Source organism: Nothobranchius furzeri, chromosome 6, assembly GCF_043380555.1.
Source record: "Nothobranchius furzeri strain GRZ-AD chromosome 6, NfurGRZ-RIMD1, whole genome shotgun sequence".
Lineage (NCBI taxonomy): Eukaryota > Metazoa > Chordata > Actinopteri > Cyprinodontiformes > Nothobranchiidae > Nothobranchius > Nothobranchius furzeri.
Genome location: NC_091746.1, coordinates 15,367,577 through 15,389,459, shown reverse-complemented (window position 1 = coordinate 15,389,459; position 21,883 = coordinate 15,367,577).

The window sequence follows — 21,883 nt, the reverse complement described above, 5'->3', positions numbered from 1 at the left end:
TGCGTCTTGCTTGGGCCTCTCTCCTGGAGGCGCTCAGTCAGACCGAGTGCTGACACGTGGCAAGACGCTCCTCGGGGCGCGTCTTGCTTGGGCTTCTCTCCTGGAGGCCCTCAGTCAGACCCATTGTTGACATGTGGCAAGACACTCCTCGGGACGCGTCTTGCTTGGGCTTCTCTCCTGGAGGCCCTCAGTCAGACTCATTGTTGACATGTGGCAAGACACTCCTCGGGACGCGTCTTGCTTGGGCCTCTCTCCTGGAGGCGCTCAGTCAGACCGAGTGCTGACATAAGGCAAGACGCACCTCGGGGCGCGTCTTGCTGGGGCCTCTCTCCTGGAGGCGCTCAGTCAGACCCAGTGCTTACATGTGGCAAGATGCTCCTCGGGGCGCGTCTTGCTGGGGCTTCTCTCCTGGAGGCGTTCAGTCAGACCGAGTGCTGACATGTGGCAAGACACTCCTCGGGACGCGTCTTAGTTGGGCTTCTCTCCTGGAGGCCCTCAGTCAGACTCATTGTTGACATGTGGCAAGACGCTCCTCGGGGCGCGTTTTGCTTGGGCCTCTCTCCTGGAGGCGCTCAGTCAGACCCAGTGGTGACATGTGGCAAGACGCTCCTCGGGGCACGTCTTGCTTGGGCCTCTCTCCTGGAGACGCTCAGTCAGACCCAGTGTTGACACGTGACAAGTCGCTCCTCGGGGCGCGTCTTGCTTGGGCTTCTCTCATGGAGGCCCTCAGTCAGACCCATTGTTGATATGTGGCAAGACGCTCCTCGGGGCGCGTCTTGCTTGGGCCTCTCTCCTGGAGGCGCTCAGTCAGACGGAGTGCTGACATGTGGCAAGACGCTCCTCGGGGCGCTTCTTGCTTGGGCTTCTCTCATGGAGGCCCTCAGTCAGACCCATTGTTGATATGTGGCAAGACGCTCCTCGGGGCGAGTCTTGCTTGGGCCTCTCTCCTGGAGGTGCTCAGTCAGACCCAGTGTTGACATGGTGCAAGACGCTCCTCGGGGTGCGTCTTGCTTGGGCTTCTCTCTTGGAGGCCCTCAGTCAGACCCATTGTTGACATGTGGCAAGACGCTCCTCGGGGCGCGTCCTGCTTGGGCTTCTCTCCTGGAGGCCCTCAGTCAGACCCATTGTTGACATGTGGCAAGACGCTCCTCGGGGCGCGTCTTGCTTGGGCCTGTCTCCTGGAGTCGCTCAGTCAGACCGAGTGCTGACATAAGGCAAGACGCTCCTCGGGGCGCATCTTGCTTCGGCCTCTCTCCTGGAGGCCCTCTGTCAGCCCCAGTGTTGACATGTGTCAAGACGCTCCTCGGGGTGCATCTAGCTTGGGCCTCTCTCCTGGAGGCGCTCAGTCAGACCGAGTGCTGACACGTGGCAAGACGCTCCTCGGGGCGCGTATTGCTTGGGCTTCTCTCCTGGAGGCCCTCAGTCAGACCCATTGTTGACATGTGGCAAGACACTCCTCGGGACGCGTCTTGCTTGGGCTTCTCTCCTGGAGGCCCTCAGTCAGACTCATTGTTGACATGTGGCAAGACACTCCTCGGGACGCGTCTTGCTTGGGCCTCTCTCCTGGAGGCGCTCAGTCAGACCCAGTGGTGACATGTGGCAAGACGCTCCTCGGGGCGCGTCTTAGTTGGGCTTCTCTCCTGGAGGCCCTCAGTCAGACTCATTGTTGACATGTGGCAAGACGCTCCTCGGGGCGCGTCTTGCTTGGGCCTCTCTCCTGGAGGCGCTCAGTCAGACCCAGTGGTGACATGTGGCAAGACGCTCCTCGGGGCGCTTCTTGCTTGGGCTTCTCTCATGGAGGCCCTCAGTCAGACCCATTGTTGATATGTGGCAAGACGCTCCTCGGGGCGAGTCTTGCTTGGGCCTCTCTCCTGGAGGTGCTCAGTCAGACCCAGTGTTGACATGGTGCAAGACGCTCCTCGGGGCGCGTCTTGCTTGGGCTTCTCTCTTGGAGGCCCTCAGTCAGACCCATTGTTGACATGTGGCAAGACGCTCCTCGGGGCGCGTCTTGCTTGGGCTTCTCTCCTGGAGGCCCTCAGTCAGACCCATTGTTGACATGTGGCAAGACGCTCCTCGGGGCGCGTCTTGCTTGGGCCTCTCTCCTGGAGGCGCTCAGTCAGACCGAGTGCTGACATAAGGCAAGACGCTCCTCGGGGCGCATCTTGCTTGGGCCTCTATCCTGGAGGCCCTCTGTCAGCCCCAGTGTTGACATGTGTCAAGACGCTCCTCGGGGTGTGTCTTGCTTGGGCCTCTCTCCTGGAGACGCTCAGTCAGACCCAGTGTTGACACGTGACAAGACGCTCCTCGGGGCGCGTCTTGCTTGGGCTTCTCTCATGGAGGCCCTCAGTCAGACCCATTGTTGATATGTGGCAAGACGCTCCTCGGGGCGCGTCTTGCTTGGGCCTCTCTCCTGGAGGCGCTCAGTCAGACCGAGTGCTGACATGTGGCAAGACGCTCCTCGGGGCGCGTCTTGCTTGGGCTTCTCTCCTGGAGGCCCTCAGTCAGACCCATTGTTTACATGTGGCAAGACGCTCCTCGGGGCGCATCTTGCTTGGGCCTCTCTCCTGGAGGCCCTCTGTCAGCCCCAGTGTTGACATGTGTCAACACGCTCCTCGGGGTGCGTCTTGCTTGGGCCTCTCTCTTGGAGGCGCTCAGTCAGACCGAGTGCTGACACGTGGCAAGACGCTCCTCGGGGCGCGTCTTGCTTGGGCTTCTCTCCTGGAGGCCCTCAGTCAGACCCATTGTTGACCTGTGGCAAGACACTCCTCGGGACGCGTCTTGCTTGGGCTTCTCTCCTGGAGGCCCTCAGTCAGACTCATTGTTGACATGTGGCAAGACACTCCTCGGGACGCGTCTTGCTTGGGCCTCTCTCCTGGAGGCCTTCTGTCAGACCGAGTGCTGACATAAGGCAAGACGCACCTCGGGGCGCGTCTTGCTGGGGCCTCTCTCCTGGAGGCGCTCAGTCAGATCCAGTGCTTACATGTGGCAAGACTCTCCTCGGGGCGCGTCTTGCTGGGGCTTCTCTCCTGGAGGCGTTCAGTCAGACCGAGTGCTGACATGTGGCAAGACGCTCCTCGGGGCGCGTCTTGCTTGGGCTTCTCTCCTGGAGGCCCTCAGTCAGACCCATTGATTACATGTGGCAAGACGCTCCTCGGGGCGCATCTTGCTTGGGCCTCTCTCCTGGAGGCCCTCTGTTAGCCCCAGTGCTGACACGTGGCAAGACGCTCCTCGGGGCGCATCTTGCTTGGGCTTCTCTCCTGGAGGCCCTCAGTCAGACCCATTGTTGACATGTGGCAAGACACTCCTCGGGACGCGTCTTGCTTGGGCTTCTCTCCTGGAGGCCCTCAGTCAGACTCATTGTGGACATGTGGCAAGACACTCCTCGGGACGCGTCTTGCTTGGGCCTCTCTCCTGGAGGCGCTCAGTCAGACCCAGTGGTGACATGTGGCAAGACGCTCCTCGGGGCGCGTCTTGCTTGGGCCTCTCTCCTGGATACGCTCAGTCAGACCCAGTGTTGACACGTGACAAGACGCTCCTCGGGGCGCGTCTTGCTTGGGCTTCTCTCATGGAGGCCCTCAGTCAGACCCATTGTTGATATGTGGCAAGACGCTCCTCGGGGCGCGTCTTGCTTGGGCCTCTCTCCTGGAGGCCCTCTGTCAGCCCCAGTGTTGACATGTGTCAAGACGCTCCTCGGGGTGCGTCTTGCTTGGGCCTTTCTCCTGGAGGCGCTCAGTCAGACCGAGTGCTGACACGTGGCAAGACGCTCCTCGGGGCGCGTCTTGCTTGGGCTTCTCTCCTGGAGGCCCTCAGTCAGACCCATTGTTGACATGTGGCAAGACACTCCTCGGGACGCGTCTTGCTTGGGCTTCTCTCCTGGAGGCCCTCAGTCAGACTCATTGTTGACATGTGGCAAGACACTCCTCGGGACGCGTCTTGCTTGGTCCTCTCTCCTGGAGGCGCTCAGTCAGACCGAGTGCTGACATAAGGCAAGACGCACCTCGGGGCGCGTCTTGCTGGGGCCTCTCTCCTGGAGGCGCTCAGTCAGACCCAGTGCTTACATGTGGCAAGACGCTCCTCGGGGCGCGTCTTGCTGGGGCTTCTCTCCTGGAGGCGTTCAGTCAGACCGAGTGCTGACATGTGGCAAGACACTCCTCGGGACACGTCTTAGTTGGGCTTCTCTCCTGGAGGCCCTCAGTCAGACTCATTGTTGACATGTGGCAAGACACTCCTCGGGGCGCATCTTGCTTGGGCCTCTCTCCTGGAGGCGCTCAGTCAGACCCAGTGGTGACATGTGGCAAGACGCTCCTCGGGGCGCGTCTTGCTTGGGCCTCTCTCCTGTAGACGGTCAGTCAGACCCAGTGTTGACACGTGACAAGACGCTCCTCGGGGCGCGTCTTGCTTGGGCTTCTCTCATGGAGGCCCTCAGTCAGACCCATTGTTGACATGTGGCAAGACGCTCCTCGGGGCGCGTCTTGCTTGGGCCTCTCTCCTGGAGGCGCTCAGTCAGACCGAGTGCTGACATAAGGCAAGACGCTCCTCGGGGCGCATCTTGCTTGGGCCTCTCTCCTGGAGGCCCTCTGTCAGCCCCAGTATTGACATGTGTCAAGACGCTCCTCGGGGTGCGTCTTGCTTGGGCCTCTCTCCTGGAGGCGCTCAGTCAGACCGAGTGCTGACACGTGGCAAGACGCTCCTCGGGGCGCGTCTTGCTTGGGCTTCTCTCCTGGAGGCCCTCAGTCAGACCCATTGTTGACATGTGGCAAGACACTCCTCGGGACGCGTCTTGCTTGGGCTTCTCTCCTGGAGGCCCTCAGTCAGACTCATTGTTGACATGTGGCAAGACACTCCTCGGGACGCGTCTTGCTTGGGCCTCTCTCCTGGAGGCGCTCAGTCAGACCCAGTGGTGACATGTGGCAAGACGCTCCTCGGGGCGCGTCTTGCTTGGGCCTCTCTCCTGGAGACGCTCAGTCAGACCCAGTGTTGACACGTGACAAGACGCTCCTCGGGGCGCGTCTTGCTTGGGCTTCTCTCATGGAGGCCCTCAGTCTGACCCATTGTTGATATGTGGCAAGACGCTCCTCGGGGCGCGTCTTGCTTGGGCCTCTCTCCTGGAGGCGCTCAGTCAGACCGAGTGCTGACATGTGGCAAGACGCTCCTCGGGGCGCTTCTTGCTTGGGCTTCTCTCCTGGAGGCCCTCAGTCAGACCCATTGTTTACATGTGGCAAGACGCTCCTCGGGGCGCATCTTGCTTGGGCCTCTCTCCTGGAGGCCCTCTGTCAGCCCCAGTGTTGACATGTGTCAAGACGCTCCTCGGGGTGCGTCTTGCTTGGGCCTCTCTCCTGGAGGCGCTCAGTCAGACCGAGTGCTGACACGTGGCAAGACGCTCCTCGGGGCGCGTCTTGCTTGGGCTTTCTCTCTTGGAGGCCCTCAGTCAGACCCATTGTTGACATTTGGCAAGACACTCCTCGGGACGCGTCTTGCTTGGGCTTCTCTCCTGGAGGCCCTCAGTCAGACTCATTGTTGACATGTGGCAAGACACTCCTCGGGACGCGTCTTGCTTGGGCCTCTCTCCTGGAGGCGCTCAGTCAGACCGAGTGCTGACATAAGGCAAGACGCACCTCGGGGCGCGTCTTGCTGGGGCCTCTCTCCTGGAGGCGCTCAGTCAGACCCAGTGCTTACATGTGGCAAGACGCTCCTCGGGGCGCGTCTTGCTGGGGCTTCTCTCCTGGAGGCGTTCAGTCAGACCGAGTGCTGACATGTGACAAGACGCTCCTCGGGGCGCGTCTTGCTTGGGCTTCTCTCATGGAGGCCCTCAGTCAGACCCATTGTTGATATGTGGCAAGACGCTCCTCGGGGCGCTTCTTGCTTGGGCCTCTCTCCTGGAGGCGCTCAGTCAGACCGAGTGCTGACATGTGGCAAGACGCTCCTCGGGGCGCTTCTTGCTTGGGCTTCTCTCATGGAGGCCCTCAGTCAGACCCATTGTTGATATGTGGCAAGACGCTCCTCGGGGCGAGTCTTGCTTGGGCCTCTCTCCTGGAGGTGCTCAGTCAGACCCAGTGTTGACATGGTGCAAGACGCTCCTCGGGGCGCATCTTGCTTGGGCCTCTCTCCTGGAGGCCCTCTGTCAGCCCCAGTGTTGACATGTGGCAAGACACTCCTCGGGACGCGTCTTGCTTGGGCCTCTCTCCTGGAGGCGCTCAGTCAGACCGAGTGCTGACATAAGGCAAGACGCACCTCGGGGCGCGTCTTGCTGGGGCCTCTCTCCTGGAGGCGCTCAGTCAGATCCAGTGCTTACATGTGGCAAGACTCTCCTCGGGGCGCGTCTTGCTGGGGCTTCTCTCCTGGAGGCGTTCAGTCAGACCGAGTGCTGACATGTGGCAAGACGCTCCTTGGGGCGCGTCTTGCTTGGGCTTCTCTCCTGGAGGCCCTCAGTCAGACCCATTGTTTACATGTGGCAAGACGCTCCTCGGGGCGCATCTTGCTTGGGCCTCTCTCCTGGAGGCCCTCTGTCAGCCCCAGTGCTGACACGTGGCAAGACGCTCCTCGGGGCGCGTCTTGCTTGGGCTTCTCTCCTGGAGGCCCTCAGTCAGACCCATTGTTGACATGTGGCAAGACACTCCTCGGGACGCGTCTTGCTTGGGCTTCTCTCCTGGAGGCCCTCAGTCAGACTCATTGTGGACATGTGGCAAGACACTCCTCGGGACGCGTCTTGCTTGGGCCTCTCTCCTGGAGGCGCTCAGTCAGACCCAGTGGTGACATGTGGCAAGACGCTCCTCGGGGCGCGTCTTGCTTGGGCCTCTCTCCTGTAGACGGTCAGTCAGACCCAGTGTTGACACGTGACAAGACGCTCCTCGGGGCGCGTCTTGCTTGGGCTTCTCTCATGGAGGCCCTCAGTCAGACCCATTGTTGATATGTGGCAAGACGCTCCTCGGGGCGCGTCTTGCTTGGGCCTCTCTCCTGGAGGCGCTCAGTCAGACGGAGTGCTGACATGTGGCAAGACGCTCCTCGGGGCGCGTCTTGCTTGGGCTACTCTCCTGGAGGCCCTCAGTCAGACCCATTGTTGACATGTGGCAAGACGCTCCTCGGGGCGCATCTTGCTTGGGCCTCTCTCCTGGAGGCCCTCTGTCAGCCCCAGTGTTGACATGTGTCAAGACGCTCCTCGGGGTGCGTCTTGCTTGGGCCTTTCTCCTGGAGGCGCTCAGTCAGACCGAGTGCTGACACGTGGCAAGACGCTCCTCGGGGCGCGTCTTGCTTGGGCTTCTCTCCTGGAGGCCGTCAGTCAGACCCATTGTTGACATGTGGCAAGACACTCCTCGGGACGCGTCTTGCTTGGGCTTCTCTCCTGGAGGCCCTCAGTCAGACTCATTGTTGACATGTGGCAAGACACTCCTCGGGACGCGTCTTGCTTGGTCCTCTCTCCTGGAGGCGCTCAGTCAGACCGAGTGCTGACATAAGGCAAGACGCACCTCGGGGCGCGTCTTGCTGGGGCCTCTCTCCTGGAGGCGCTCAGTCAGACCCAGTGCTTACATGTGGCAAGACGCTCCTCGGGGCGCGTCTTGCTGGGGCTTCTCTCCTGGAGGCGTTCAGTCAGACCGAGTGCTGACATGTGGCAAGACACTCCTCGGGACACGTCTTAGTTGGGCTTCTCTCCTGGAGGCCCTCAGTCAGACTCATTGTTGACATGTGGCAAGACACTCCTCGGGGCGCATCTTGCTTGGGCCTCTCTCCTGGAGGCGCTCAGTCAGACCCAGTGGTGACATGTGGCAAGACGCTCCTCGGGGCGCGTCTTGCTTGGGCCTCTCTCCTGGAGACGGTCAGTCAGACCCAGTGTTGACACGTGACAAGACGCTCCTCGGGGCGCGTCTTGCTTGGGCTTCTCTCATGGAGGCCCTCAGTCAGACCCATTGTTGATTTGTGGCAAGACGCTCCTCGGGGCGCGTCTTGCTTGGGCCTCTCTCCTGGAGGCGCTCAGTCAGACCGAGTGCTGACATGTGGCAAGACGCTCCTCGGGGCGCTTCTTGCTTGGGCTTCTCTCATGGAGGCCCTCAGTCAGACCCATTGTTGATATGTGGCAGGACGCTCCTCGGGGCGAGTCTTGCTTGGGCCTCTCTCCTAGAGGTGCTCAGTCAGACCCAGTGTTGACATGGTGCAAGACGCTCCTCGGGGCGCGTCTTGCTTGGGCTTCTCTCTTGGAGGCCCTCAGTCAGACCCATTGTTGACATGTGGCAAGACGCTCCTCGGGGCGCGTCTTGCTTGGGCTTCTCTCCTGGAGGCCCTCAGTCAGACCCATTGTTGACATGTGGCAAGACGCTCCTCGGGGCGCGTCTTGCTTGGGCCTCTCTCCTGGAGGCGCTCAGTCAGACCGAGTGCTGACATAAGGCAAGACGCTCCTCGGGGCGCATCTTGCTTGGGCCTCTCTCCTGGAGGCCCTCTGTCAGCCTCAGTGTTGACATGTGTCAAGACGCTCCTCGGGGTGCGTCTTGCTTGGGCCTCTCTCCTGGAGGCGCTCAGTCAGACCGAGTGCTGACACGTGGCAAGACGCTCCTCGGGGCGCGTCTTGCTTGGGCTTCTCTCCTGGAGGCCCTCAGTCAGACCCATTGTTGACATGTGGCAAGACACTCCTCGGGACGCGTCTTGCTTGGGGTTCTCTCCTGGAGGCCCTCAGTCAGACTCATTGTTGACATGTGGCAAGACACTCCTCGGGACGCGTCTTGCTTGGGCGTCTCTCCTGGAGGCGCTCAGTCAGACCCATTGTTTACATGTGGCAAGACGCTCCTCGGGGCGCATCTTGCTTGGGCCTCTCTCCTGGAGGCCCTCTGTCAGCCCCAGTGTTGACATGTGTCAAGACGCTCCTCGGGGTGCGTCTTGCTTGGGCCTTTCTCCTGGAGGCGCTCAGTCAGACCGAGTGCTGACACGTGGCAAGACGCTCCTCGGGGCGCGTCTTGCTTGGGCTTCTCTCCTGGAGGCCCTCAGTCAGACCCATTGTTTACATGTGGCAAGACGCTCCTCGGGGCGCATCTTGCTTGGGCCTCTCTCCTGGAGGCCCTCTGTCAGCCCCAGTGTTGACATGTGTCAAGACGCTCCTCGGGGTGCGTCTTGCTTGGGCCTTTCTCCTGGAGGCGCTCAGTCAGACCGAGTGCTGACACGTGGCAAGACGCTCCTCGGGGCGCGTCTTGCTTGGGCTTCTCTCCTGGAGGCCGTCAGTCAGACCCATTGTTGACATGTGGCAAGACACTCCTCGGGACGCGTCTTGCTTGGGCTTCTCTCCTGGAGGCCCTCAGTCAGACTCATTGTTGACATGTGGCAAGACACTCCTCGGGACGCGTCTTGCTTGGTCCTCTCTCCTGGAGGCGCTCAGTCAGACCGAGTGCTGACATAAGGCAAGACGCACCTCGGGGCGCGTCTTGCTGGGGCCTCTCTCCTGGAGGCGCTCAGTCAGACCCAGTGCTTACATGTGGCAAGACGCTCCTCGGGGCGCGTCTTGCTGGGGCTTCTCTCCTGGAGGCGTTCAGTCAGACCGAGTGCTGACATGTGGCAAGACACTCCTCGGGACACGTCTTAGTTGGGCTTCTCTCCTGGAGGCCCTCAGTCAGACTAATTGTTGACATGTGGCAAGACACTCCTCGGGGCGCATCTTGCTTGGGCCTCTCTCCTGGAGGCGCTCAGTCAGACCCAGTGGTGACATGTGGCAAGACGCTCCTCGGGGCGCGTCTTGCTTGGGCCTCTCTCCTGGAGACGGTCAGTCAGACCCAGTGTTGACACGTGACAAGACGCTCCTCGGGGCGCGTCTTGCTTGGGCTTCTCTCATGGAGGCTCTCAGTCAGACCCATTGTTGATTTGTGGCAAGACGCTCCTCGGGGCGCGTCTTGCTTGGGCCTCTCTCCTGGAGGCGCTCAGTCAGACCGAGTGCTGACATGTGGCAAGACGCTCCTCGGGGCGCTTCTTGCTTGGGCTTCTCTCATGGAGGCCCTCAGTCAGACCCATTGTTGATATGTGGCAAGACGCTCCTCGGGGCGAGTCTTGCTTGGGCCTCTCTCCTAGAGGTGCTCAGTCAGACCCAGTGTTGACATGGTGCAAGACGCTCCTCGGGGCGCGTTTTGCTTGGGCTTCTCTCTTGGAGGCCCTCAGTCAGACCCATTGTTGACATGTGGCAAGACGCTCCTCGGGGCGCGTCTTGCTTGGGCTTCTCTCCTGGAGGCCCTCAGTCAGACCCATTGTTGACATGTGGCAAGACGCTCCTCGGGGCGCGTCTTGCTTGGGCCTCTCTCCTGGAGGCGCTCAGTCAGACCGAGTGCTGACATAAGGCAAGACGCTCCTCGGGGCGCATCTTGCTTGGGCCTCTCTCCTGGAGGCCCTCTGTCAGCCTCAGTGTTGACATGTGTCAAGACGCTCCTCGGGGTGCGTCTTGCTTGGGCCTCTCTCCTGGAGGCGCTCAGTCAGACCGAGTGCTGACACGTGGCAAGACGCTCCTCGGGGCGCGTCTTGCTTGGGCTTCTCTCCTGGAGGCCCTCAGTCAGACCCATTGTTGACATGTGGCAAGACACTCCTCGGGACGCGTCTTGCTTGGGCTTCTCTCCTGGAGGCCCTCAGTCAGACTCGTTGTTGACATGTGGCAAGACACTCCTCGGGACGCGTCTTGCTTGGGCGTCTCTCCTGGAGGCGCTCAGTCAGACCCAGTGGTGACATGTGGCAAGACGCTCCTCGGGGCGCGTCTTGCTTGGGCCTCTCTCCTGGAGACGCTCAGTCAGACCCAGTGTTGACACGTGACAAGACGCTCCTCGGGGCGCGTCTTGCTTGGGCTTCTCTCATGGAGGCCCTCAGTCAGACCCATTGTTGATATGTGGCAAGACGCTCCTCGGGGCGCGTCTTGCTTGGGCCTCTCTCCTGGAGGCGCTCAGTCAGACCGAGTGCTGACATGTGGCAAGACGCTCCTCGGGGCGCGTCTTGCTTGGGCTTCTCTCCTGGAGGCCCTCAGTCAGACCCATTGTTTACATGTGGCAAGACGCTCCTCGGGGCGCATCTTGCTTGGGCCTCTCTCCTGGAGGCCCTCTGTCAGCCCCAGTGTTGACATGTGTCAAGACGCTCCTCGGGGTGCGTCTTGCTTGGGCCTCTCTCCTGGAGGCGCTCAGTCAGACCGAGTGCTGACACGTGGCAAGACGCTCCTCGGGGCGCGTCTTGCTTGGGCTTTCTCTCTTGGAGGCCCTCAGTCAGACCCATTGTTGACATTTGGCAAGACACTCCTCGGGACGCGTCTTGCTTGGGCTTCTCTCCTGGAGGCCCTCAGTCAGACTCATTGTTGACATGTGGCAAGACACTCCTCGGGACGCGTCTTGCTTGGGCCTCTCTCCTGGAGGCGCTCAGTCAGACCGAGTGCTGACATAAGGCAAGACGCACCTCGGGGCGCGTCTTGCTGGGGCCTCTCTCCTGGAGGCGCTCAGTCAGACCCAGTGCTTACATGTGGCAAGACGCTCCTCGGGGCGCGTCTTGCTGGGGCTTCTCTCCTGGAGGCGTTCAGTCAGACCGAGTGCTGACATGTGACAAGACGCTCCTCGGGGCGCGTCTTGCTTGGGCTTCTCTCATGGAGGCCCTCAGTCAGACCCATTGTTGATATGTGGCAAGACGCTCCTCGGGGCGCTTCTTGCTTGGGCCTCTCTCCTGGAGGCGCTCAGTCAGACCGAGTGCTGACATGTGGCAAGACGCTCCTCGGGGCGCTTCTTGCTTGGGCTTCTCTCATGGAGGCCCTCAGTCAGACCCATTGTTGATATGTGGCAAGACGCTCCTCGGGGCGAGTCTTGCTTGGGCCTCTCTCCTGGAGGTGCTCAGTCAGACCCAGTGTTGACATGGTGCAAGACGCTCCTCGGGGCGCATCTTGCTTGGGCCTCTCTCCTGGAGGCCCTCTGTCAGCCCCAGTGTTGACATGTGGCAAGACACTCCTCGGGACGCGTCTTGCTTGGGCCTCTCTCCTGGAGGCGCTCAGTCAGACCGAGTGCTGACATAAGGCAAGACGCACCTCGGGGCGCGTCTTGCTGGGGCCTCTCTCCTGGAGGCGCTCAGTCAGACCCAGTGCTTACATGTGGCAAGACGCTCCTCGGGGCGCGTCTTGCTGGGGCTTCTCTCCTGGAGGCGTTCAGTCAGACCGAGTGCTGACATGTGACTAAGACGCTCCTCGGGGCGCGTCTTGCTTGGGCTTCTCTCATGGAGGCCCTCAGTCAGACCCATTGTTGATATGTGGCAAGACGCTCCTCGGGGCGCTTCTTGCTTGGGCCTCTCTCCTGGAGGCGCTCAGTCAGACCGAGTGCTGACATGTGGCAAGACGCTCCTCGGGGCGCTTCTTGCTTGGGCTTCTCTCATGGAGGCCCTCAGTCAGACCCATTGTTGATATGTGGCAAGACGCTCCTCGGGGCGAGTCTTGCTTGGGCCTCTCTCCTGGAGGTGCTCAGTCAGACCCAGTGTTGACATGGTGCAAGACGCTCCTCGGGGCGCGTCTTGCTTGGGCTTCTCTCTTGGAGGCCCTCAGTCAGACCCATTGTTGACATGTGGCAAGACGCTCCTCGGGGCGCGTCTTGCTTGGGCCTCTCTCCTGGAGGCGCTCAGTCAGACCGAGTGCTGACATAAGGCAAGACGCTCCTCGGGGCGCGTCTTGCTGGGGCCTCTCTCCTGGAGGCGCTCAGTCAGACCCAGTGCTTACATGTGGCAAGACGCTCCTCGGGGCGCGTCTTGCTTGGGCCTCTCTCCTGGAGGCGCTCAGTCAGACCCAGTGGTGACATGTGGCAAGACGCTCCTCGGGGCGCGTCTTGCTTGGGCTTCTCTCATGGAGGCCCTCAGTCAGACCCATTGTTGATATGTGGCAAGACGCACCTCGGGGCGCGTCTTGCTGGGGCCTCTCTCCTGGAGGCGCTCAGTCAGACCCAGTGCTTACATGTGGCAAGACGCTCCTCGGGGCGCGTCTTGCTGGGGCTTCTCTCCTGGAGGCGTTCAGTCAGACCGAGTGCTGACATGTGGCAAGACACTCCTCGGGACACGTCTTAGTTGGGCTTCTCTCCTGGAGGCCCTCAGTCAGACTCATTGTTGACATGTGGCAAGACGCTCCTCGGGGCGCGTCTTGCTTGGGCCTCTCTCCTGGAGGCGCTCAGTCAGACCCAGTGGTGACATGTGGCAAGACGCTCCTCGGGGCGCGTCTTGCTTGGGCCTCTCTCCTGGAGACGCTCAGTCAGACCCAGTGTTGACACGTGACAAGACGCTCCTCGGGGCGCGTCTTTCTTGGGCTTCTCTCATGGAGGCCCTCAGTCAGACCCATTGTTGATATGTGGCAAGACGCTCCTCGGGGCGCGTCTTGCTTGGGCCTCTCTCCTGGAGGCGCTCAGTCAGACCGAGTGCTGACATGTGGCAAGACGCTCCTCGGGGCGCTTCTTGCTTGGGCTTCTCTCATGGAGGCCCTCAGTCAGACCCATTGTTGATATGTGGCAAGACGCTCCTCGGGGCGAGTCTTGCTTGGGCCTCTCTCCTGGAGGTGCTCAGTCAGACCCAGTGTTGACATGGTGCAAGACGCTCCTCGGGGCGCGTCTTGCTTGGGCTTATCTCCTGGAGGCCCTCTGTCAGCCCCAGTGTTGACATGTGTCAAGACGCTCCTCGGGGTGCGTCTTGCTTGGGCCTCTCTCCTGGAGGCGCTCAGTCAGACCGAGTGCTGACACGTGGCAAGACGCTCCTCGGGGCGCGTCTTGCTTGGGCTTCTCTCCTGGAGGCCCTCAGTCAGACCCATTGTTGACATGTGGCAAGACACTCCTCGGGACGCGTCTTGCTTGGGCTTCTCTCCTGGAGGCTCTCAGTCAGACTCATTGTTGACATGTGGCAAGACACTCCTCGGGACGCGTCTTGCTTGGGCCTCTCTCCTGGAGGCGCTCAGTCAGACCGAGTGCTGACATAAGGCAAGACGCACCTCGGGGCGCGTCTTGCTGGGGCCTCTCTCCTGGAGGCGCTCAGTCAGACCCAGTGCTTACATGTGGCAAGACGCTCCTCGGGGCGCGTCTTGCTGGGGCTTCTCTCCTGGAGGCGTTCAGTCAGACCGAGTGCTGACATGTGGCAAGACACTCCTCGGGACGCGTCTTAGTTGGGCTTCTCTCCTGGAGGCCCTCAGTCAGACTCATTGTTGACATGTGACAAGACGCTCCTCGGGGCGCGTCTTGCTTGGGCCTCTCTCCTGGAGGCGCTCAGTCAGACCCAGTGGTGACATGTGGCAAGACGCTCTCGGGGCGCGTCTTGCTTGGGCCTCTCTCCTGGAGACGCTCAGTCAGACCCAGTGTTGACACGTGACAAGACGCTCCTCGGGGCGCGTCTTGCTTGGGCTTCTCTCATGGAGGCCCTCAGTCAGACCCATTGTTGATATGTGGCAAGACGCTCCTCGGGGCGAGTCTTGCTTGGGCCTCTCTCCTGGAGGTGCTCAGTCAGACCCAGTGTTGACATGGTGCAAGACGCTCCTCGGGGCGCGTCTTGCTTGGGCTTATCTCCTGGAGGCCCTCTGTCAGCCCCAGTGTTGACATGTGTCAAGACGCTCCTCCGGGTGCGTCTTGCTTGGGCCTCTCTCCTGGAGGCGCTCAGTCAGACCGAGTGCTGACACGTGGCAAGACGCTCCTCGGGGCGCGTCTTGCTTGGGCTTCTCTCCTGGAGGCCCTCAGTGAGACCCATTGTTGACATGTGGCAAGACACTCCTCGGGACGCGTCTTGCTTGGGCTTCTCTCCTGGAGGCCCTCAGTCAGACTCATTGTTGACATGTGGCAAGACACTCCTCGGGACGCGTCTTGCTTGGGCCTCTCTCCTGGAGGCGCTCAGTCAGACCGAGTGCTGACATAAGGCAAGACGCACCTCGGGGCGCGTCTTGCTGGGGCCTCTCTCCTGGAGGCGCTCAGTCAGACCCAGTGCTTACATGTGGCAAGACGCTCCTCGGGGCGCGTCATGCTGAGGCTTCTCTCCTGGAGGCGTTCAGTCAGACCGTGTGCTGACATGTGGCAAGACACTCCTCGGGACGCGTCTTAGTTGGGCTTCTCTCCTGGAGGCCCTCAGTCAGACTCATTGTTGACATGTGGCAAGACGCTCCTCGGGGCGCGTCTTGCTTGGGCCTCTCTCCTGGAGACGCTCAGTCAGACCCAGTGTTGACACGTGACAAGACGCTCCTCGGGGCGCGTCTTGCTTGGGCTTCTCTCATGGAGGCCCTCAGTCAGACCCATTGTTGATATGTGGCAAGACGCTCCTCGGGGGGCGTCTTGCTTGGGCCTCTCTCCTGGAGGCGCTCAGTCAGACCCAGTGGTGACATGTGGCAAGACGCTCCTCGGGGCGCGTCTTGCTTGGGCCTCTCTCCTGGAGACGCTCAGTCAGACCCAGTGTTGACACGTGACAAGACGCTCCTCGGGGCGCGTCTTGCTTGGGCTTCTCTCATGGAGGCCCTCAGTCAGACCCATTGTTGATATGTGGCAAGACGCACCTCGGGGCGCGTCTTGCTGGGGCCTCTCTCCTGGAGGCGCTCAGTCAGACCCAGTGCTTACATGTGGCAAGACGCTCCTCGGGGCGCGTCTTGCTGGGCCTTCTCTCCTGGAGGCGTTCAGTCAGACCGAGTGCTGACATGTGGCAAGACACTCCTCGGGACATGTCTTAGTTGGGCTTCTCTCCTGGAGGCCCTCAGTCAGACTCATTGTTGACATGTGGCAAGACGCTCCTCGGGGCGCGTCTTGCTTGGGCCTCTCTCCTGGAGGCGCTAAGTCAGACCCAGTGGTGACATGTGGCAAGACGCTCCTCGGGGCGCGTCTTGCTTGGGCCTCTCTCCTGGAGACGCTCAGTCAGACCCAGTGTTGACACGTGACAAGACGCTCCTCGGGGGCGCGTCTTGCTTGGGCTTCTCTCATGGAGGCCCTCAGTCAGACCCATTGTTGATCTGTGGCAAGACGCTCCTCGGGGCGCGTCTTGCTTGGGCCTCTCTCCTGGAGGCGCTCAGTCAGACCGAGTGCTGACATGTGGCAAGACGCTCCTCGGGGCGCTTCTTGCTTGGGCTTCTCTCATGGAGGCCCTCAGTCAGACCCATTGTTGATATGTGGCAAGACGCTTCTCGGGGCGAGTCTTGCTTGGGCCTCTCTCCTGGAGGTGCTCAGTCAGACCCAGTGTTGACATGGTGCAAGACGCTCCTCGGGGCGCGTCTTGCTTGGGCTTATCTCCTGGAGGCCCTCTGTCAGCCCCAGTGTTGACATGTTTCAAGACGCTCCTCGGGGCGCGTCTTGCTGGGGCTTCTCTCCTGGAGGCGTTCAGTCAGACCGAGTGCTGACATGTGACAAGACGCTCCTCGGGGCGCGTCTTGCTTGGGCTTCTCTCATGGAGGCCCTCAGTCAGACCCATTGTTGATATGTGGCAAGACGCTCCTCGGGGCGCTTCTTGCTTGGGCCTCTCTCCTGGAGGCGCTCAGTCAGACCGAGTGCTGACATGTGGCAAGACGCTCCTCGGGGCGCTTCTTGCTTGGGCTTCTCTCATGGAGGCCCTCAGTCAGACCCATTGTTGATATGTGGCAAGACGCTCCTCGGGGCGAGTCTTGCTTGGGCCTCTCTCCTGGAGGTGCTCAGTCAGACCCAGTGTTGACATGGTGCAAGACGCTCCTCGGGGCGCATCTTGCTTGGGCCTCTCTCCTGGAGGCCCTCTGTCAGCCCCAGTGTTGACATGTGGCAAGACACTCCTCGGGACGCGTCTTGCTTGGGCCTCTCTCCTGGAGGCGCTCAGTCAGACCGAGTGCTGACATAAGGCAAGACGCACCTCGGGGCGCGTCTTGCTGGGGCCTCTCTCCTGGAGGCGCTCAGTCAGATCCAGTGCTTACATGTGGCAAGACTCTCCTCGGGGCGCGTCTTGCTGGGGCTTCTCTCCTGGAGGCGTTCAGTCAGACCGAGTGCTGACATGTGGCAAGACGCTCCTTGGGGCGCGTCTTGCTTGGGCTTCTCTCCTGGAGGCCCTCAGTCAGACCCATTGTTTACATGTGGCAAGACGCTCCTCGGGGCGCATCTTGCTTGGGCCTCTCTCCTGGAGGCCCTCTGTCAGCCCCAGTGCTGACACGTGGCAAGACGCTCCTCGGGGCGCGTCTTGCTTGGGCTTCTCTCCTGGAGGCCCTCAGTCAGACCCATTGTTGACATGTGGCAAGACACTCCTCGGGACGCGTCTTGCTTGGGCTTCTCTCCTGGAGGCCCTCAGTCAGACTCATTGTGGACATGTGGCAAGACACTCCTCGGGACGCGTCTTGCTTGGGCCTCTCTCCTGGAGGCGCTCAGTCAGACCCAGTGGTGACATGTGGCAAGACGCTCCTCGGGGCGCGTCTTGCTTGGGCCTCTCTCCTGTAGACGGTCAGTCAGACCCAGTGTTGACACGTGACAAGACGCTCCTCGGGGCGCGTCTTGCTTGGGCTTCTCTCATGGAGGCCCTCAGTCAGACCCATTGTTGATATGTGGCAAGACGCTCCTCGGGGCGCGTCTTGCTTGGGCCTCTCTCCTGGAGGCGCTCAGTCAGACGGAGTGCTGACATGTGGCAAGACGCTCCTCGGGGCGCGTCTTGCTTGGGCTACTCTCCTGGAGGCCCTCAGTCAGACCCATTGTTGACATGTGGCAAGACGCTCCTCGGGGCGCATCTTGCTTGGGCCTCTCTCCTGGAGGCCCTCTGTCAGCCCCAGTGTTGACATGTGTCAAGACGCTCCTCGGGGTGCGTCTTGCTTGGGCCTTTCTCCTGGAGGCGCTCAGTCAGACCGAGTGCTGACACGTGGCAAGACGCTCCTCGGGGCGCGTCTTGCTTGGGCTTCTCTCCTGGAGGCCGTCAGTCAGACCCATTGTTGACATGTGGCAAGACACTCCTCGGGACGCGTCTTGCTTGGGCTTCTCTCCTGGAGGCCCTCAGTCAGACTCATTGTTGACATGTGGCAAGACACTCCTCGGGACGCGTCTTGCTTGGTCCTCTCTCCTGGAGGCGCTCAGTCAGACCGAGTGCTGACATAAGGCAAGACGCACCTCGGGGCGCGTCTTGCTGGGGCCTCTCTCCTGGAGGCGCTCAGTCAGACCCAGTGCTTACATGTGGCAAGACGCTCCTCGGGGCGCGTCTTGCTGGGGCTTCTCTCCTGGAGGCGTTCAGTCAGACCGAGTGCTGACATGTGGCAAGACACTCCTCGGGACACGTCTTAGTTGGGCTTCTCTCCTGGAGGCCCTCAGTCAGACTCATTGTTGACATGTGGCAAGACACTCCTCGGGGCGCATCTTGCTTGGGCCTCTCTCCTGGAGGCGCTCAGTCAGACCCAGTGGTGACATGTGGCAAGACGCTCCTCGGGGCGCGTCTTGCTTGGGCCTCTCTCCTGGAGACGGTCAGTCAGACCCAGTGTTGACACGTGACAAGACGCTCCTCGGGGCGCGTCTTGCTTGGGCTTCTCTCATGGAGGCCCTCAGTCAGACCCATTGTTGATTTGTGGCAAGACGCTCCTCGGGGCGCGTCTTGCTTGGGCCTCTCTCCTGGAGGCGCTCAGTCAGACCGAGTGCTGACATGTGGCAAGACGCTCCTCGGGGCGCTTCTTGCTTGGGCTTCTCTCATGGAGGCCCTCAGTCAGACCCATTGTTGATATGTGGCAGGACGCTCCTCGGGGCGAGTCTTGCTTGGGCCTCTCTCCTAGAGGTGCTCAGTCAGACCCAGTGTTGACATGGTGCAAGACGCTCCTCGGGGCGCGTCTTGCTTGGGCTTCTCTCTTGGAGGCCCTCAGTCAGACCCATTGTTGACATGTGGCAAGACGCTCCTCGGGGCGCGTCTTGCTTGGGCTTCTCTCCTGGAGGCCCTCAGTCAGACCCATTGTTGACATGTGGCAAGACGCTCCTCGGGGCGCGTCTTGCTTGGGCCTCTCTCCTGGAGGCGCTCAGTCAGACCGAGTGCTGACATAAGGCAAGACGCTCCTCGGGGCGCATCTTGCTTGGGCCTCTCTCCTGGAGGCCCTCTGTCAGCCTCAGTGTTGACATGTGTCAAGACGCTCCTCGGGGTGCGTCTTGCTTGGGCCTCTCTCCTGGAGGCGCTCAGTCAGACCGAGTGCTGACACGTGGCAAGACGCTCCTCGGGGCGCGTCTTGCTTGGGCTTCTCTCCTGGAGGCCCTCAGTCAGACCCATTGTTGACATGTGGCAAGACACTCCTCGGGACGCGTCTTGCTTGGGGTTCTCTCCTGGAGGCCCTCAGTCAGACTCATTGTTGACATGTGGCAAGACACTCCTCGGGACGCGTCTTGCTTGGGCGTCTCTCCTGGAGGCGCTCAGTCAGACCCATTGTTTACATGTGGCAAGACGCTCCTCGGGGCGCATCTTGCTTGGGCCTCTCTCCTGGAGGCCCTCTGTCAGCCCCAGTGTTGACATGTGTCAAGACGCTCCTCGGGGTGCGTCTTGCTTGGGCCTTTCTCCTGGAGGCGCTCAGTCAGACCGAGTGCTGACACGTGGCAAGACGCTCCTCGGGGCGCGTCTTGCTTGGGCTTCTCTCCTGGAGGCCCTCAGTCAGACCCATTGTTTACATGTGGCAAGACGCTCCTCGGGGCGCATCTTGCTTGGGCCTCTCTCCTGGAGGCCCTCTGTCAGCCCCAGTGTTGACATGTGTCAAGACGCTCCTCGGGGTGCGTCTTGCTTGGGCCTTTCTCCTGGAGGCGCTCAGTCAGACCGAGTGCTGACACGTGGCAAGACGCTCCTCGGGGCGCGTCTTGCTTGGGCTTCTCTCCTGGAGGCCGTCAGTCAGACCCATTGTTGACATGTGGCAAGACACTCCTCGGGACGCGTCTTGCTTGGGCTTCTCTCCTGGAGGCCCTCAGTCAGACTCATTGTTGACATGTGGCAAGACACTCCTCGGGACGCGTCTTGCTTGGTCCTCTCTCCTGGAGGCGCTCAGTCAGACCGAGTGCTGACATAAGGCAAGACGCACCTCGGGGCGCGTCTTGCTGGGGCCTCTCTCCTGGAGGCGCTCAGTCAGACCCAGTGCTTACATGTGGCAAGACGCTCCTCGGGGCGCGTCTTGCTGGGGCTTCTCTCCTGGAGGCGTTCAGTCAGACCGAGTGCTGACATGTGGCAAGACACTCCTCGGGACACGTCTTAGTTGGGCTTCTCTCCTGGAGGCCCTCAGTCAGACTAATTGTTGACATGTGGCAAGACACTCCTCGGGGCGCATCTTGCTTGGGCCTCTCTCCTGGAGGCGCTCAGTCAGACCCAGTGGTGACATGTGGCAAGACGCTCCTCGGGGCGCGTCTTGCTTGGGCCTCTCTCCTGGAGACGGTCAGTCAGACCCAGTGTTGACACGTGACAAGACGCTCCTCGGGGCGCGTCTTGCTTGGGCTTCTCTCATGGAGGCTCTCAGTCAGACCCATTGTTGATTTGTGGCAAGACGCTCCTCGGGGCGCGTCTTGCTTGGGCCTCTCTCCTGGAGGCGCTCAGTCAGACCGAGTGCTGACATGTGGCAAGACGCTCCTCGGGGCGCTTCTTGCTTGGGCTTCTCTCATGGAGGCCCTCAGTCAGACCCATTGTTGATATGTGGCAAGACGCTCCTCGGGGCGAGTCTTGCTTGGGCCTCTCTCCTAGAGGTGCTCAGTCAGACCCAGTGTTGACATGGTGCAAGACGCTCCTCGGGGCGCGTTTTGCTTGGGCTTCTCTCTTGGAGGCCCTCAGTCAGACCCATTGTTGACATGTGGCAAGACGCTCCTCGGGGCGCGTCTTGCTTGGGCTTCTCTCCTGGAGGCCCTCAGTCAGACCCATTGTTGACATGTGGCAAGACGCTCCTCGGGGCGCGTCTTGCTTGGGCCTCTCTCCTGGAGGCGCTCAGTCAGACCGAGTGCTGACATAAGGCAAGACGCTCCTCGGGGCGCATCTTGCTTGGGCCTCTCTCCTGGAGGCCCTCTGTCAGCCTCAGTGTTGACATGTGTCAAGACGCTCCTCGGGGTGCGTCTTGCTTGGGCCTCTCTCCTGGAGGCGCTCAGTCAGACCGAGTGCTGACACGTGGCAAGACGCTCCTCGGGGCGCGTCTTGCTTGGGCTTCTCTCCTGGAGGCCCTCAGTCAGACCCATTGTTGACATGTGGCAAGACACTCCTCGGGACGCGTCTTGCTTGGGCTTCTCTCCTGGAGGCCCTCAGTCAGACTCGTTGTTGACATGTGGCAAGACACTCCTCGGGACGCGTCTTGCTTGGGCGTCTCTCCTGGAGGCGCTCAGTCAGACCCAGTGGTGACATGTGGCAAGACGCTCCTCGGGGCGCGTCTTGCTTGGGCCTCTCTCCTGGAGACGCTCAGTCAGACCCAGTGTTGACACGTGACAAGACGCTCCTCGGGGCGCGTCTTGCTTGGGCTTCTCTCATGGAGGCCCTCAGTCAGACCCATTGTTGATATGTGGCAAGACGCTCCTCGGGGCGCGTCTTGCTTGGGCCTCTCTCCTGGAGGCGCTCAGTCAGACCGAGTGCTGACATGTGGCAAGACGCTCCTCGGGGCGCGTCTTGCTTGGGCTTCTCTCCTGGAGGCCCTCAGTCAGACCCATTGTTTACATGTGGCAAGACGCTCCTCGGGGCGCATCTTGCTTGGGCCTCTCTCCTGGAGGCCCTCTGTCAGCCCCAGTGTTGACATGTGTCAAGACGCTCCTCGGGGTGCGTCTTGCTTGGGCCTCTCTCCTGGAGGCGCTCAGTCAGACCGAGTGCTGACACGTGGCAAGACGCTCCTCGGGGCGCGTCTTGCTTGGGCTTTCTCTCTTGGAGGCCCTCAGTCAGACCCATTGTTGACATTTGGCAAGACACTCCTCGGGACGCGTCTTGCTTGGGCTTCTCTCCTGGAGGCCCTCAGTCAGACTCATTGTTGACATGTGGCAAGACACTCCTCGGGACGCGTCTTGCT